The sequence below is a fragment of the Crocodylus siamensis genome, chromosome 3 (assembly GCF_052110815.1).
Source record: "Crocodylus siamensis isolate JL-2025a chromosome 3, ASM5211081v1, whole genome shotgun sequence".
Classification (NCBI taxonomy): domain Eukaryota; kingdom Metazoa; phylum Chordata; order Crocodylia; family Crocodylidae; genus Crocodylus; species Crocodylus siamensis.
In genome coordinates this window covers 171,172,779-171,188,804 of record NC_143397.1, presented here as the reverse complement: position 1 = coordinate 171,188,804, position 16,026 = coordinate 171,172,779, and positions in this window count along the sequence as shown.

The following is a 16,026-nucleotide window of genomic DNA, read 5'->3' as shown; positions in this document are numbered from 1 at the left end:
TGGATACATCAGGGCGTGAAGTTGACTGAAGAAAACCCTGCTCCATAGAAACTTTTTTTCCTGCTGGGCAATGGGTATTGTTTTTTAATTGTTCCAGAGGCTAATTTATTTGGAGCCCTTTTGCGCTGAAGTTCTATGTGATTTTAACTTGTTAATGCACAAAACTGAGTGTATTTTTAACAATTCTGACTCCTATGCCTGATACACTGGGTTAAGGAAAACTGACCTCAAGCAAGTAAGTTATGTTTTCCTGAAATGTGCAAATAATATATATTTTTCTCTTGTGTTACCTGTTACTGGCGGTAGTTTCTAAGGTATTGTGCACTGAAGTTTGAATGAATGAAGAAGGGAAGGGGAAAAAAAGCCTTAGTATCTTTTTTTCTTGAAATCCTTGCTCTTCATTTCCGTTATCCTTTTAAATTAAAATGTCAGCATGTTGAAAAAATAGTTTAACTTGCTGACCTCTTTCATAGTTCCACTGAAACAGCTATAAAGATGCAGATAAAAACAGGATGAGGGAGAAAAATGTTGTTACTTGAGACTAAAATAGTCTTTGATGGAAAATATAAACCTGCACTTTGGGCCTGATTCTCATTTACCTTAAGGCCATTTCAGGTGGTGTAAAAGCACATATATCTCTGAATAGCTCACATTCCCTTTTGCTCTGTGATTTAGGCTGTAAATTAAGTCTCCAGAAACACTTCAGGCCAAAAAAAATTATTTGTATTACGGCAATATGTAAAAGTGAACTCCTTTGTGCTATGTACTACTCAACCACAGAATAAAACATTCCCTGCCCTAAGGATCTTACTATTTAATTTGGGAAGAATGCGAGTCATATTGAAGCATCCACAAAAATATCAAAAGGGAGTTTCAGCTACCTTTGGCCCTGTTAAATGTTGGAGAAATGTCACTGGACTCAGATGAAAGCAATGCAGTCAAGGAAGGACTAGCTAGCTTTTAAGCAGCCTGAGGTGACTGCAAAAGGGAAAAGTGGAGGTGGATTCTGATTAAACCATTTTCAAAATGGATTGTGAAAACTAGCTAGGGAGTTAGCTTCTGTAAGAAGTTTATTTCTGGAAACATTGGCTATAGCATATACAAAGAATCATTTTTAAAAAAGAGTGAATAAACCTATAAGACAAGAAGAACAGCTTTGATATTTTTGCTGTTAGGTTAACTGGTGATAAAAGCTAACTGAAAGGAAGTTATGTTACGCGCAAGACCCTGCCTCAGTTAAACACACAAATAGACCAAAACAGCACAATGCAAGGGGCAAAGGCAGTGAAAACTTGACAGTTATCCACCATGTTTTAATAGAGAAGAGTAACACGCAGCCCCCTGGTACAGAATAAACAATGCGAAAAGCCTGACAAAGCTATGCCAGCAAAACCAGGTAACTCATTAATTTATCAAAAGTCAAAGAAATGCTGTTGAATAGATAGCAAACAACTTCAGTGTCTGTAAACACTTAACACTCTATCCAGCAATGATTACATCAGGTGAGGACTGCAAGGCAAAGGCTGAAGCCTTGCAGTCGTGTAAGGGCTTGCCAACTGATCTGTTGATAAACTAAATTCAATTTATGAGGCTGGGAGTTTGAAAACATAATAGCCAGCTTTATGTGCTACAGGGAGGAGCTGGAGCTGGGGTTGGGCTAGCTCAGGTCAGGAAGTGAGAGTAGCATGTTTACACATTTCTGGGTGGCACTGACTCAGCTTCTGGAGTTTTGCTCCAGCCATGCAGACTTGGGAAGTGAGGAGGGGAGGTGGAGCAGGTACTGTGCTCAGCAGGAAGAGAGTTGAAGAATGGACGCAGAACCCAGGGAAAAATGGAGCATGCTGAGGCAGCACACGTAGAGATCTAGTTAAACACCGTGTAGCAAACCTAGCCTGGAGAAAACCATATTTGAGATTGCCTGAAATAGGTAGAAAGCCTAGGGTCTGTGTGTAGCAGGAACATACTGAGTGTTACACCCATTGCGGCTGTGTCCTTTACAGTTAATTGCAAGCTGCATAACTTTCATGTGCATTTTGTTCTGACTATTAGTCCACATATTGTGACTGCTGACTGTCTGCACATGTATTTAGATGCAAAGCTTTTTATGGTCCATTTCAAAACTTTGTGCTGCTGAAGTTGTAATTGCTTTTTGGAGCCAGCTTGTACCAAATATGTTAACGCTTCCTAGAGTTGTTGCCAGCTATTAGCGCCACAGCTACAACAAAGTTTTCTTATGTAGATGTTATCTGTTTTATGGCTGCTTACCTGTTTGGCCATGTCTCTCCCGTTTCACTAATTTAGCTGGATCTTTTCTTGTAGCTGCAGAATTTGGATTAAAATGACAGTGAATGGATTAGCCACTCTGGTGATATGTCACACACTTTGGGATTCTAGTTATAATAATAATGTGTGCTGTACATTTCCATTCTCTAGTCTAATCCTCAGTTCCATATCACGAATATGTATCATACTAAAGTCTCCTGGTTACATTACAAACTCAAAGCCTGGGCCATGATTCATCCAAGGGTAGTCCCTCCCAAACCAGAGGTATTGGCTCCAGGGTAGAGCAGGCATTGCCTAAATCCCAAGTCCTGCAGGGCTGCCACAGGTGTAAAAGGACAAGCCTTGTCCTCTTCAGGTCTCCCTTACTTGTTTTCCAAGGCAATGGATTTTCCCACTAACAAGTATCCCTAAACTTCATCGAGTGAGATGTCCTGGAAGGGTTTCCATTCACTTTTGAGAGTATCTATTATTATTTAATATTTGCCTGGTACAGTTAAGACATTGGTGCTAGGTATTTCCTAAATAGCACAAAGACTCCAGCCTCTGATTGTGAGGCCTGGTGTGCTACCACATTAAAAGTAGCAATACATAAAATATATGGAAATATGCCCTAAGGAATACATCTAGGTAGTAGAGAAGCATGCTGTTCAAGCTTGTTCCTGCCACTTCCAGACAAGTAGCTCCTTATCCTTGCCTTTGTGGAGTCAAGGATGGAATTAGGAGGAAATGGGGAGATCTGCCCATGTAGTGTTTTTCTGTATGCCTAGCCTTAAAGTGTTATCACCAACACAGCAAGTAAAGTCCCTGCTGAATGGAACCTCACTTCCTCTGTCCTATGAAAAAAATGTATTATTCTACACCTTCACTAGACTTTTGGTATCCTCATTTTGTAAGTTAGAGATACAACACTGGACCTGTTGTACATGTTGCATATGGGTTAGTGTTCTGGCCAGCAGTGCCTTCAGCAGTCCTACAGGCGTTGTCAGTGAAGGGGAGAATTTTCATAGTCATTTCCAGCAACTTCTGGAGTTAGATTTCAGCCATGATTGCTTTTTCAATAAAACCATTTGGCTGAATTCTGCCTGTTCTTAGGTGAGATTTGTTGGCACTGAGACATTCCAGCCTGCTTTATGAATTTGCCTGGCTGCTCTTGAAGTTGTGCCGGATCCTAGATGCCCATGCAGTGTCAGGATGGGAACTGTTTTGTAAGTTGATTGAGAAAGCATTTGGCTATTTTGCCAGACCCTGTAATTTCACTTCCTTTTCTAGCCCACAATGTTCTGATTGTCTGACCTTGTGTTAAGCGGATCTTATTTTTCCTTTCCTAGCTCTGATATCACTAGTTGGTTGAATACTTCCCCCTATCATTTCTCTCTTCTCTTTTACTTCAGAATGTTTGCCTAATATTAAACAGAGTCCATTTAACTGCTTGAGAGATTATTTTGACTGGACTTGTATTGTTTTGGAAGTCAGCTGCTTCTTGCTGCTTCACCAAATTAGCAGAAAGATCAAAGCCCTGCCTTGCTAGGAAGCAAACATAAACTAGTGCACATTCAGTCTGAGAGGGGATTACTCAAGGAAACTAGGTTGCTTTTCTTACCAGTGCAGCTGCTTTGGCTTTTTCTCTCTGTTGCTTTTAATGTTAGAACAAGAGGAAAAGAACCCATAAAGAAAAGATAGGCCCAGTAAAAATGCATTCAAAACAACAAGCTTGACTTTAAACAATGCTTTGTGGCCTTTTAGTTTCAGTAAACAATGCTCCACCTAGATAGCAGAAAGACATGTCAAGATTTCACTCTGTTTTAATTTGTAACAATGAGACAAAGTATGCCATAGAAATTCCAGCCCAAGTTTGACTAAAAGGCTAGTTCAGATTATCAAGTAAACACTGCTGCTGTTATTCACTTCACATTTTAAACTCATTCAGTTTGCATTCAGTTGAAGTATTTTTAGACTAGGTACAGAAATTATACACAAACCAGTATAAGTGATTGGAAACCAGTTAAAAATCTGTAACACAACAGAAGTTTAGTGCATGTAAACTGCTTTCAAAATGTCTGAATCCGGTTTAAGATACACCTGGATGGATATAGTATCAGACTTAACTGATTTAGGTGAAATCAATTTACTGAACTGCTGTCCCAGATCCCCTCCAGATTCAAGTTAACTCAGTCCTCCAGCATCCCAAGAGGCTTTGTACCTCTCCCGCAAAGCCTCCTTGTATGGTGGGGAGGCTAGCTTGGCCTAAGCTATTTGCTCTAACTGAGCAGGGAGGCGTGCTTTAGCATCCCCTTGGCTTCTGACTTGAGCCACTACAAGCGTGGTTGGATTGTTTGAATCAAAAGTGAAGATCTGTTCACTTGATTATTGGTTCAATCTTCACAGTTTAGACTAATCTCCAAAGATTGAATTGATTCAACCTTGGGTTTTTTTGACTGTCTATACTTAACCTTCTGGTTGTGCAACCAGAAGTTAACAAGGGACTCCTTGAAAAAGTTTCTTCTGCGGTTAGCAACCATGCAACAGTCACTGGCTAGAAGGCTCCTCTTCTATAAAAATATCCCTTTATTTGATTTTTATTCTTCCCCCTGCAAAATCAATCAGTCCTCCTACCCTCCTAGTCCACCAATCCCTGTTCTCTTCCTGAAACACTCTGCCCCACTGAGACTCTAGTCCTGTCTGACAAGTTTCTCATAACAGTTATCAGTTGCTGGGTGGATTATTCTGAAGTCTCCTGCTTTGGGATGGTTGGTCAGACATCTGAGCTAAATGTATGCCAATGTAGTCAGCTGGGGAATAGATTCCCCAAGCTGGCACAGGTGTGCTTATACCACCTATGCCAGTAAGACCAGGCTACCTTGCTGTGAGAGGGAACAGCTTTAGATACCATTTCTCTGGATTCTGGGCTGAATTTAGAGCCAGGCAGTAGCATCTCATTCTATATCCTCCTCTACTTTGTAGGCTGTTAGAATAATCCACCTGATGAATATATTGTGGCTCCTTCATTCCTGTCCAGAAGTAGAGGTCAGGAACTGAAGCATGGTCTACTTGGAGCAGCTGGCACTCAGAGAGGCCTGAAAAAGGTTAACTAACAGAGATGACCCACTTCTGAGTCAGTCACAAAACAGAGTTTTACTGGCTGTCCTCTGTTACAAGCAGTTCCCTGCTGGTGAGTATCGCATCATGGATGATTATGCATAAAGTCAGCCAAACAGTCCTGTAGAGACCAGCAAGATGGTCCCCCTCAAGGAGTAACTCTGATGCTGAGGTGGACTATTAAATCTTTTCCTGCTGTATTTTTCTTTTAAATCTTAGCAGCTTTTCACCGCTTCTTTTATAAGGAAAAGTGTTACATGCATATATAAATATGGAGAAGAAGCTAAGGTCCTCCAGAGGGTCAAAAAGAATGATTCTGTTAGCAAGGGCTTATTAGGTTAGTCAGAATTTCAGTCTTTCTGAAATGATCTATGAGATATTTTAATGGGACAGGAAACAAAACACTAGTTTAACTCAGACTGTTATGGTGTGTAGTAATTCTTGGGGAACAAGGCTCCTTATCTCTCACAGATCACCTTTTGTTCCTATTATTATATCGCAGTCACTTTTATATCTGCAGGCTGTAACCAGCAGTTTCAACTGAAGCCCATATGGGTTCTCTTCCTATCCCTCTGCAAACTCTGCTTCTTAATGGTCAGTTTAGGTGTTGTTGAGCAATTGGAGACACTTCCATCACCTGGGGGTTAATTACTCCACTGCTCTAGCACTTTCTTTCCAGCTGCTGCTGGCTTGGGAAGTGAGTTTGGGTGTCAAATTTGAATCAGTCTCATAGAGCCAGCTCAAATCAAGTTTTGGATTCCATGCAATTGCTAGGTAAGGCCTTATTTTATCTTGTTTATGTGGGAGCATGCTTCTTGACCTAGAAATCTCTTTCTGGTTATATATAAACATTTTTAAAAAATGCTGTTAGTAGTTGTAGGCCTAATATATACCCTGCGGGCTTACCAGTGGGTTTCAGTCCTCTTAAGCCATATTCAATAATTACTGTGTGTGTGCTCATAGGAAGAAAGGTGGTTTTAAACAATGTAATAAAACAAATCTAAATTCTGTACAAAAACCAACCCTGCCTAATGATCAGCTGTACCCTTTATTTAACTCTACACCCTTGTACAATATGCACATTTGGCAACATTTTAATGTGTGCAGTTTACATGTAAAACTGCTACTTTTCATAATCTGATTTCGATCATTTAATTCTTAATCCATGACAATATTGCCAGGCTGCTGCTCTAAGTTCATATGTATTTACATACATTTATGCAAATGTATTCAAAATAGAATGATGTCTAGAGTTGCAGTCCAAAAATAGGCAGATAATATATCCATTCGTGGAATAATAAACTTGTGTTTTGCAGCTAGATTATTTAATTCCCATACTGCATGATATGTAATTATATAGTAATTGAGTTTCCACTGGATCTGTTTTTTTTCTTAATACTGATGACTGCAACTTGTAAGATTGTAATTTTGCAAGGCTTACTTGTGTTGGTAAGAACTTATTAGAGGAATTCCATTGACTTAAATGGAATTCATGAACAAAGAGAATGAAGTTTCTTTTTCTGGCTGCATTTGACCTGGGAGTCATGGATATTGTAGTTATCACATTCTTTGCTTAAACCTCATGGTTTTTGACATTTGGGAACTTTTTGCATGTGGGTGGATGATTGTGATGGTAAGAGACACAACAATTTTGCTGAGAACCTTGGAAGTTGCCAAGGCTGCAGGGGAGACTGGCTGAAGACTCAGTAACAGCGCTTTGGTGATACAGATTCTTTGCATGAGATTTGAGTAGCCTTCTAGGTTTTTTTTTTTTTTTTAAATATTTAAAATACAGAGGCATGTTGTATTTCTAAGGGTAGCTATGCCCACTGCTGTATTCAAAATTGTAATTAATTTACATATCAAGCATGGCTCTGATTATCACCAAGAATGGGAACAGGAAAGATTATTTGGTGTACAGAGCTAGGCACAATACACTTGTCCTTAGGGTCAAGTACAGACATTACACTTTTACCCATATAAGTGATTGTAAATTGGTCTATACCCATAAGGGAACAGAAATTCAGCACACACAACCAGTCTATGCCTGTAACAGAACAGAAGTTTGGTGCACATAGACTGGTTTAAAAATGGTGGAACCCAGTCTAAGTTTGTCCCCTCCTTCCCCTTTCCCCGCCAAAGACAAATGTGTGTTCTGTTTGCTACTCATCTAAATTACACCCCTTACAGAAAACTGCATAACTTAGACTGATTTTACCTCTGGTTTTTTGAATGTCTGTACCTAGCCTAAAGAAGGCAATGAATGAGTTTTGTCAAAGGAGCATTAGGAACCAAACTGCATTCCTAATCAGTATAGCATCTATTCATAAATCCACTTGTCAGCCCTTTTGGGTCTGGGGCTGCATTGATCCTAGATCATCATTATTTATTTGTTACCTGTGGGTTCTGTGCCTAGAAAGAACTATACATACCCCTTTTCTTCCCAGAACAACAAGCAGCACCTCAACTGAATGCAGGCTTATCTGCTTTAATAAACTGTTAAAATCAACAAAACGAAACAAAAACATGGCCTGAAGTTTTTCCACTACCTAAGAAAAAAGATTGCATTATAAAATGTGGTCAGTAAAACAACGGCCCAGTCTTTTCAACTGTGGCTTGGTCTCTTATCTGTCAGGGGAAATGTAACTTATGTCTGTGTTCCATGACAGTGTGTCCTTCATTAGTTATCTCTGAAAGATTAAACAGGTGGAAATCACCACCTGTGTACAAGATCCTTTGTCTTTGCTTTGCCTAAGGAAGAGATTGACAAGTGATGGGAACAGACATGTGAATGCTGACTTCACCAATAATATGCCATATGAAAGATCAAAGTACGATCTGGGATGAGTAGGTACTGAAACATTAACCAGACCTTTGGAAATGATCAGTAGTTGCCATTTCATGTTCACAACTGTACCATTGCAAACGAGGAGCAAGAACTGTCACCTTATTGTGTGGAAAAGGGCATAGCTGTATTTGCACAATGGCTCTGGCTCGCCTCATGGTGGTGCATAACTCTGCACTGTCATAACAGCAGTAAGAAAAGCATTTGATCTTTCCTGCAAAGGGCAGCATCAGATCTGTGAGAAGCTGAGAGTCTAAGTGAGAATGTCTCACTCTTGGATTTTAGAAAGCTTAGGCACAGACTGTACCTAGAAAAATACTGTGGGTTCTTTTTTCCTCATGTTGCCTTATTTTAATAAACAGAAATGTTTTCCTTTTGGAAAAACTTTCCTTTTGATCCTGTTTTAAAAGCAAAGAATAGTTTCCCAGATCAGGCGCAAAGCTATGACAAATCATCCACTGATCTTGAATGTGAAGGTGTTGTAATCATATTACTACTCCCTGAGCTTGAATTACATGGAGTGTTGGTAAACAACTTTTGTTGCCAGTGGAGATGATGGAGTATAGAACTTGGGAGTACTCTGGGGAGCAGCAAGATTTCCGTAACTTTGCTTTTGAGCGCTGAAGCAGTTGTACTTAGATGCTCCCAGATACCAGTCCAAAGGTTGCATCTATAGCTGGGGGAAATCCAGCTCATGCATAAAGCCAGACATGCATGGCTGCAGAAACTGTTATCTTCTCCACAGACTACAATACCTTCAGTAACTCTTTCACTGTGCCCATGCACAGTTTGTCCTATGGTTGTCATTGGGCCAATAAAAAAATCCTTTCTGGGGTTCCTGCGGTGCTTGCACACATAGTACATATAAGATCATGAATCCCTCTGATTCCCACTGTGGGTTTCTCTACAGCTACCCATGCTTGCTTCACCCCCAGGACTGCTTAGGGCAGGGGCGGGCAGTTATTTTGGGCTGAGGGCCGCTTACTGAATTTTGTCAAGCCATCAAGGGCTGCATGACAGGCAGTTAGGGGCAGACAAATATGAATATTCTAACTTTTTTAGGGGCCCTGCGGGCTGGATAGAGTGGCCTGGTGGGCCGCATCCAGCCCGCAGGCCGCAATTTGCCTGCCCCTGGCTTAGGGGCTTCATCAATGATTATACAAATTGCAGCTTCCTCAAATGGCATAAATGAAGTCCTTACTGAGGAAGAGCAGAGCAGTATCTTATCCCTGCATGTGCAAATTATTGCTACTGGGCAGTGGCCTCGCATGTGCTCATTTTTATTTTTGGGTTTTTTCTTTTTAAATTCACATGAGTAGATGCCCTGTGGAAGTACTGGATTTAATTGTATAGCAAAATGTAGAATTTTATCTAGATTATGACTTCTGTTTAGGGCAAAGTAGGTCTTCATAGTCCATAAAATGCTTAGTGCACAACTAGTAATATGGGTAAGAAAATGACAATCAAATCCTATGGATTGTTTATAAAGATAAATGATCAAATCACAACACTCTAGGTACAGAAATATTTCTTAGACTATAAACACTTGAAGACTGGGACCATCAATACTGTGTATGTCTACAAGAGACACTACTGCGCAGTGTTTACTGTGAGTTTATTTAGTACTTGTATAATCAAGTACTAAATAAATGCGCAGTAACTGGAGTTACAGCATAGTAGTGCTGGTGAACGCCTCGTAAGGGATGTGACTGCACGGTAGCCTAATAATACAGTGCAGTAGCGTTTTAGCACTGTTGGTGCTGTGATGTGCTGCTGCACAGTACTATTTGGCTACTGTGCAGTTAGCATCTTGTGTAGATGTGCCCACTGATAGCATAATCCTTACTGGGGATTTTGGGGAGCTATGGTAACATAAATATTAACATTTGATACCTATGACTTGCCTCTTCTACAAGTTCTTATTTAATTCTGCATATACTTATACGTAATACTATGGAACATGAAGTATCACAACAGTGGAAAGAGATCCTGGTTGACGCAAAAATGAACATGAGTCGCCAGTGTGACAAGGTAATAAGTAAGGCTAACTACACTCTTTCTTGCATCGGCAGGAGCATCACGAGCAGATCTAGGGAGGTGATAATTCCCCTCTATGCAGCACTAGTGAGGCCACAGCTGGAGTACTGCATCCAGTTTTGGGCACCACACTTCAAGAGGGATGTGGATAACCTTGAGAGGGTTCAGAGAAGGGCTACTTGTATGGTTGAGGGCCTGCAGGTAAGACCCTATGAAGACAGATTGAAGGACCTGAATCTCTTTAGCCTCTGCAAGAGAAGGCTGAGAGGTGATCTTATGGTGCCTACAAACTCATGCAGGGGGTCAGCAGGGAATAGGGGACACTCTGTTTACCAGGGTGCCTCTTGGGTTACCAGAAATAATGGCCACAAACTAAAGGAGAACAGCTTTAGATTAGACATAAGGAAGAAATGATTTATGGTGAAGGCTGCCAAAATATGGAATGGGCTTCCAAAGGAGGTGTTGCTCTCCCCTACCCTGGAGGTCTTCAAGAGGAGATTAGACAGGCATCTGGCTGGGGTTACTTAACCCCAGCGCTCTTTCCTGCCTGGAGCAGGGGGCCAGACCTGATGATCTACCAGGTCACTTCCAACTCTAGAAATCTATGAACTATGTACTAGGGGAGTACCAAAGAGATTTTTGTGGCTGATACCAATAGCCAGTTTTTAAGGAGGCATATCAACCGATACCACACCCCCAGATGAGCTGCAGCTCCGTCCCATGCCTGCCCTGCCCTGGCTGGGCAGCCCCTGCTCCAGCCCCATGCCTCCCTCACCATGGGGGCCTTAATCCTTCCCCCCCCACATCCCTTCTTTCCTCCCCTCTCCTTCCACCACACCAGACTTACCGGCTGGAGGCAGTTCACTAAGCTGCTGGGCTGTGCTGTGCTATCGCTGAGCCCATACATGGGCCATTTATTGGCCAAATTATTATTATTAATTATTATCTTTATATCGGTGCTGATCTGATACTGGACTGATGTTTCAGTACACCTCTGCTATGTACCATAAGAAATAATGTTTGGAGGATTCAGTGCATTGTGACAAAGCAAAACGTGTGAATTCCACATATGATGGTTCCACTCGTCATCTTATCACATTCCTATTGTCTTGCTTGGATTTCAAAAGTTTTTCAAGCATTGTAAGTAAATATTACTAGGAATAAACTCAAAGACTGCTACAAAGAGAGGGGAGAAAATAGAGAACTCAGCTGTCTGAGGGAACATCAAAGTATTCTGCATCTAAAAGAGGAAATGTTAAAAAAACAGTTGCTGTCTAGGTTTATACAGGCATAATCAAGATAATTTCTTTTTGTGTGTTCAGAATTTTCATGATTATCCTGATTTTGGTCTTTCCTTATTGCTGTAAATCCAGAGTAAATGGAAAAAGTCTGTTCAGCGGTGTAAGAGATCAAGCTTCCAAGGTGCCTAGTGCAACTTCTGGTGAGGCAGAAAGATGCTTGCACAATGGCTCTGGCTCTCCTCATGGTGGTGCATAACTCTGCACTGCCATAACAGCAGTAAGAAAAGGGTTTGATCTTTCCTGCAAAGGGCAGCATCAGATCTGTGAGAAGCTGAGAGTCTAAGTGAGAATGGATCAAGAGTTAGAGCCAGACTGTTCTCAGTGGTGGCAGAAAACTGAACGAGGAGCAATGCTCAAGTTGCAGCAAGTGAAGTTTAGGTTAGATATTAGAAAAACCTTCCTCACTAGGAGAGTAATAAAACCCAAGAACAGGCTATCAGAGAGAGGCTGTGGAATCTTTATCCTTGGAGGTTTTTAAGACCTGGCTAGACAAAGCCTTGGCTGGGGTGATCTAGTTGGGGATGGTCCTTCTGAGCAAGGGCTTGCACTAGATGACATCCTAAGGTACCTTCCAGCCCTAATTTGCTATAATTCTATATTATTATTCTGGAACACTGAATGATTTTCAAATCCACTTGGGTGGAAATATGGGTCACTTGAACTTTTACATTTTTTAAATTGGCATAAATTGGGAAGGGGAAAGGGTGGTTGGTAACAAAAAACTTGTATCTTGGTTATTTCCCCATTTATTGGTGTTTGGATTGCCCTCTAAATGGTTTGACTATAGCAGGGATGTCAAATGTATGAAGCTGTTTCATCAAGCCTGCAGGGCTCCCAGAAGGACCAGGAACACACAAGTAAGATGCACTGCCAAAATCCCAGCCGTAGAGTCCAGTCTGCCTGTGAGGCCTGTGGTTTTGTTTAGAAAACTCAGTATCTAGTGCCATGGGTGGATCCAGGATTACAGTGATGGAGGTGTGGCCTCAGCACGTTCCTGTAGCTCTAGACGCCAGTGGGCTCTTGGGGTTTACCAGCATGTCAGTTCAGCTCCTGCCAGAGCTGCATACCTGTTTTCAGGTCTGGAGTCTGCTGCTATTTGATCTTCCCCTTCCTCCTCCTCCCCTTCCCTCTGAAAGTCAGCATCAGAGGAAAGGAAGGGTTGAGTGGTGGCACGTAGTCCGTGGGTTTCATGAAAGTAGGGGCTGAGCATTGCTGCCACTTCCACGCATCTCCTTCCTTTCCCTGAATTTGCTAGAGCTTCTTGGGAGAAGCTGCTTGGCACACATAACAATAAAACCAACAAAAACCTAGTAATAATGTTACTTTGCATTTACATGGTGGTTTTCCATTGCTAGACGGGCATTCTGCTATTAAACAGAAAAGAACTTATGGGCATAGGATGCAGCAGTTTGCAAATGTATGGCTGGGTTCCACATATATGCATGTTCCTGCAGCTACTCTGTAGTTGTTGTGAGGCTGTTCCTAGGAAAGGGGAATTTGCTTTGTCAATTAAAGTGTTAGATTAGATGAGGTATTTTCTGCTTTAATATATACAGCAGAATTGACACGCACTACCCATGTGTATATTCTTTATTATAAAAGTGTTTTGGGTGGAGAATCAAGATGGTGAACTTATTCCACTGTATATGACCTCGAGTTGAAGTGCAAACACTTTAGATACAGATCTTTCTGTTCAGTTGGAAGTTGATAAATACTCATTTTCAGCTGGAAGAACTAATATGCTGCTTCATTGTGATGGCTACCTTCCAAGATGGTTCATTACACTACAAGGAATTTTTGTTTGTGGTATTGTATGTCAAAAGTAACTTCACTGAATTATAACACTGGGGTTCCACTAGCATGAAACTGTTCTAACTGGCATGATTGTGGGACACATTTTTCTACCTACATTCTCTTTCCACACTGTTTTAATTGAAGGTAGCTGTACTCTTCACCAGTTGCCTAACTAGGTTAGGGTGAATGAGGCAACTGCCCTGGACACTAACTTGGAGAGAGAGAAGAAAAACATATGATCATGATTGTGATGTGGTAGCAACCAGAAATTGCCACTGCCCTTGTGCCTCAGGTGCTTGGTTGTGTACATACGCTACTTTTCTTCACTAACTGTCTTAAAACTGAATGATATTAGATATGTTATCTCCTTCCTGCTCCTTCCCCCCACCAGTGGTTGTACCTCAGTTGTATATAAAGAAGTCTCCATGTGCACATGCCTTTGTTTTCAAATGTATGGAGCACTTACATCTCCCATTTGACTTACCAAGGTGATTTATTTATTTTGAGTTCTCAGCACACCTAATGAACTTTGCTTACAAAAGGTGTGCATAGCATATTATTTATGGGTTCATAGCATTAGGCTGGCACTGGTGTTTTTGATGGTGGGATTTTTCTTGAGGAGAGCAGGATATTTATGAACTATTTTTTTGTGGCAAATAAGCAAGTGCTTAGGAAATGAGTGAAACAGGATATTGCATCTCTGGTACACGGTTCAAGAATGTGAAGGGCTACTCGGCCTTCAGCTGTGATTGCAGACCTGTGGAGACTAATAATTGGGTCAAAAATGAAACTGCTACAAGAATCCTGTGTTAGCCTTTAATGGCATTACTGTTCTTTGCTTCCTGCCTTTCAATCTGTCTCTTCACTTCCTCTCTCTGTTTCAGTGACACTCCCTTCTTAAGCCAGTCCTTGGAAACTGTCTGCTTCAGCTGCTCACACTAATACCATCACTTCATTTCAGTGTCAGGTGTGCATTTCTCTCTTGGCATCAGCTAGGTAGGCTCTACCATAGCCTTTACATACGTTATCTGTGATCTGCCTGTTCTGAGTACCAGTTTTCCTATCCAATGTTCATTATTTCATGGAGGGATGAGGTATCATGGGGATATTGACTTCCTTCACTTCCCCTTAGGACTTGGGTACACTTAAGAATGGTTCTACTTGCACTTACCCTTAGTGACTATCCAAAAAATAAGAACCAAATGATATACCATATTTATGAATTGTATAAACTCTCAACTATGCATTGTTTCTTAAGATCTTTATTTCAAATATGTGCCTATATTGTGTATTTTTAACGTAATGGCAGTTGAATTCAGAATACTTCAGAAATCCATGCTTGTGTAGGAGAAGCCTGATAACATGTGCTTTAAGAAAACACAGCCTGCCTTTTACAATTTTGAGTATGAGGCTAAGTACAGACATTCAAAAAGCCCAAGCCTGAATTGATTCAATCTTTGCAGGTTAATTGATTCAACCTTCGTAGATTGAACTGGCAAGCAAGTGAAGAGCATTCACCTCTGATTTGGGAAATGCAGCCACATCCCTGCAGTGGCTCAGGCTAGAAGCGGGGGGGGGGGGGGGGGGGGGGGGGGGGGGGGTGCTGGAGTGAGTCCTCCCTTCTGCAGTGGCAGGGAGGCTGAACGGAGGGGTGACCAGGCCTGAATATGATTGGGGAGGGGTTTAAACCTACAGGGACCCCAGCTGGGGTGTGCCTGGAGGGGGAGTGGGGAAGTAGCTCCTGCTAGGCTTTGGGGGTGTGAGGGAGTGTGGCCAGACCCCAGCTGCCACCGAATGGTCGAGGTCCGCCCCCCGCCAGGTGGCAGGGGGGGAAAATGAGGAGGGGAGAGCCCTGCCTGCCGCAGCGGCTCCACGACAACTCGGCCCAGACCAGCCTGGGCATGGGGAGCCAAGAGAAAACCAGGTGCACAGCCCCAGCCCAAGCTGTAGCTGGTGCACAGCCCCAAGCCCTACCCCTGTGGCTCAGCCCAGCCCTCCACACCTACCCTCAGCAGTGCCCACAGGCTGTCCTGGCTCAGCCCCGCAGCCCCAGCCCCAGTCTCAGACCTGCGTATAGTGGGGCTATGCCGGCTGGTGTTTGGCCATGCCCCCACCCCTGCTGCTGGAACAGCAAGGGGAGTTGGACCAGAAAGTGGGGGGAAGGGGCTACACTATGGGCAGAAGTGGGGTGGGCAGAGTTGCTGCAGCCTGCGCAAGGTGAGCAGCAGTTGCTATGGAGGCTAAGGCAAATTTTGGGGTGGCCAAAGCCCCCTAGCTCCCTGCTAGCACCACTGACACTTAACCCACCATAGCCACCCCTCCCAGCCCTGCCACTGCCACTTGTCATGCACATGCTGTGGCAGCTCTGCCCTCCCTGCTCCCACCCACAACACAACCCCCTACCAGGACGAAGCTTGCACTGTCTGGGGCTTCTGCCCCTGCCCCTCACTTCACTGCTTCAGTGGCAGGAGCAGGAGCATGGCCAGATACTAGCTAGCATGGCTCTCTGAGATGAAGGGGGCAGGGAGGGGGTTTGCTTGGGTGGGGTGCAGTGGGAGGTAAAGGTGGTGGCCAGGACTGGCAGACCCTGGCTAAGGTCCGCTCTTGAGAGAGGGGAGGGAGAGGGGACTAAACTTCCTCCCTGCACCTTTCACCTTAGGGGGCAATGCC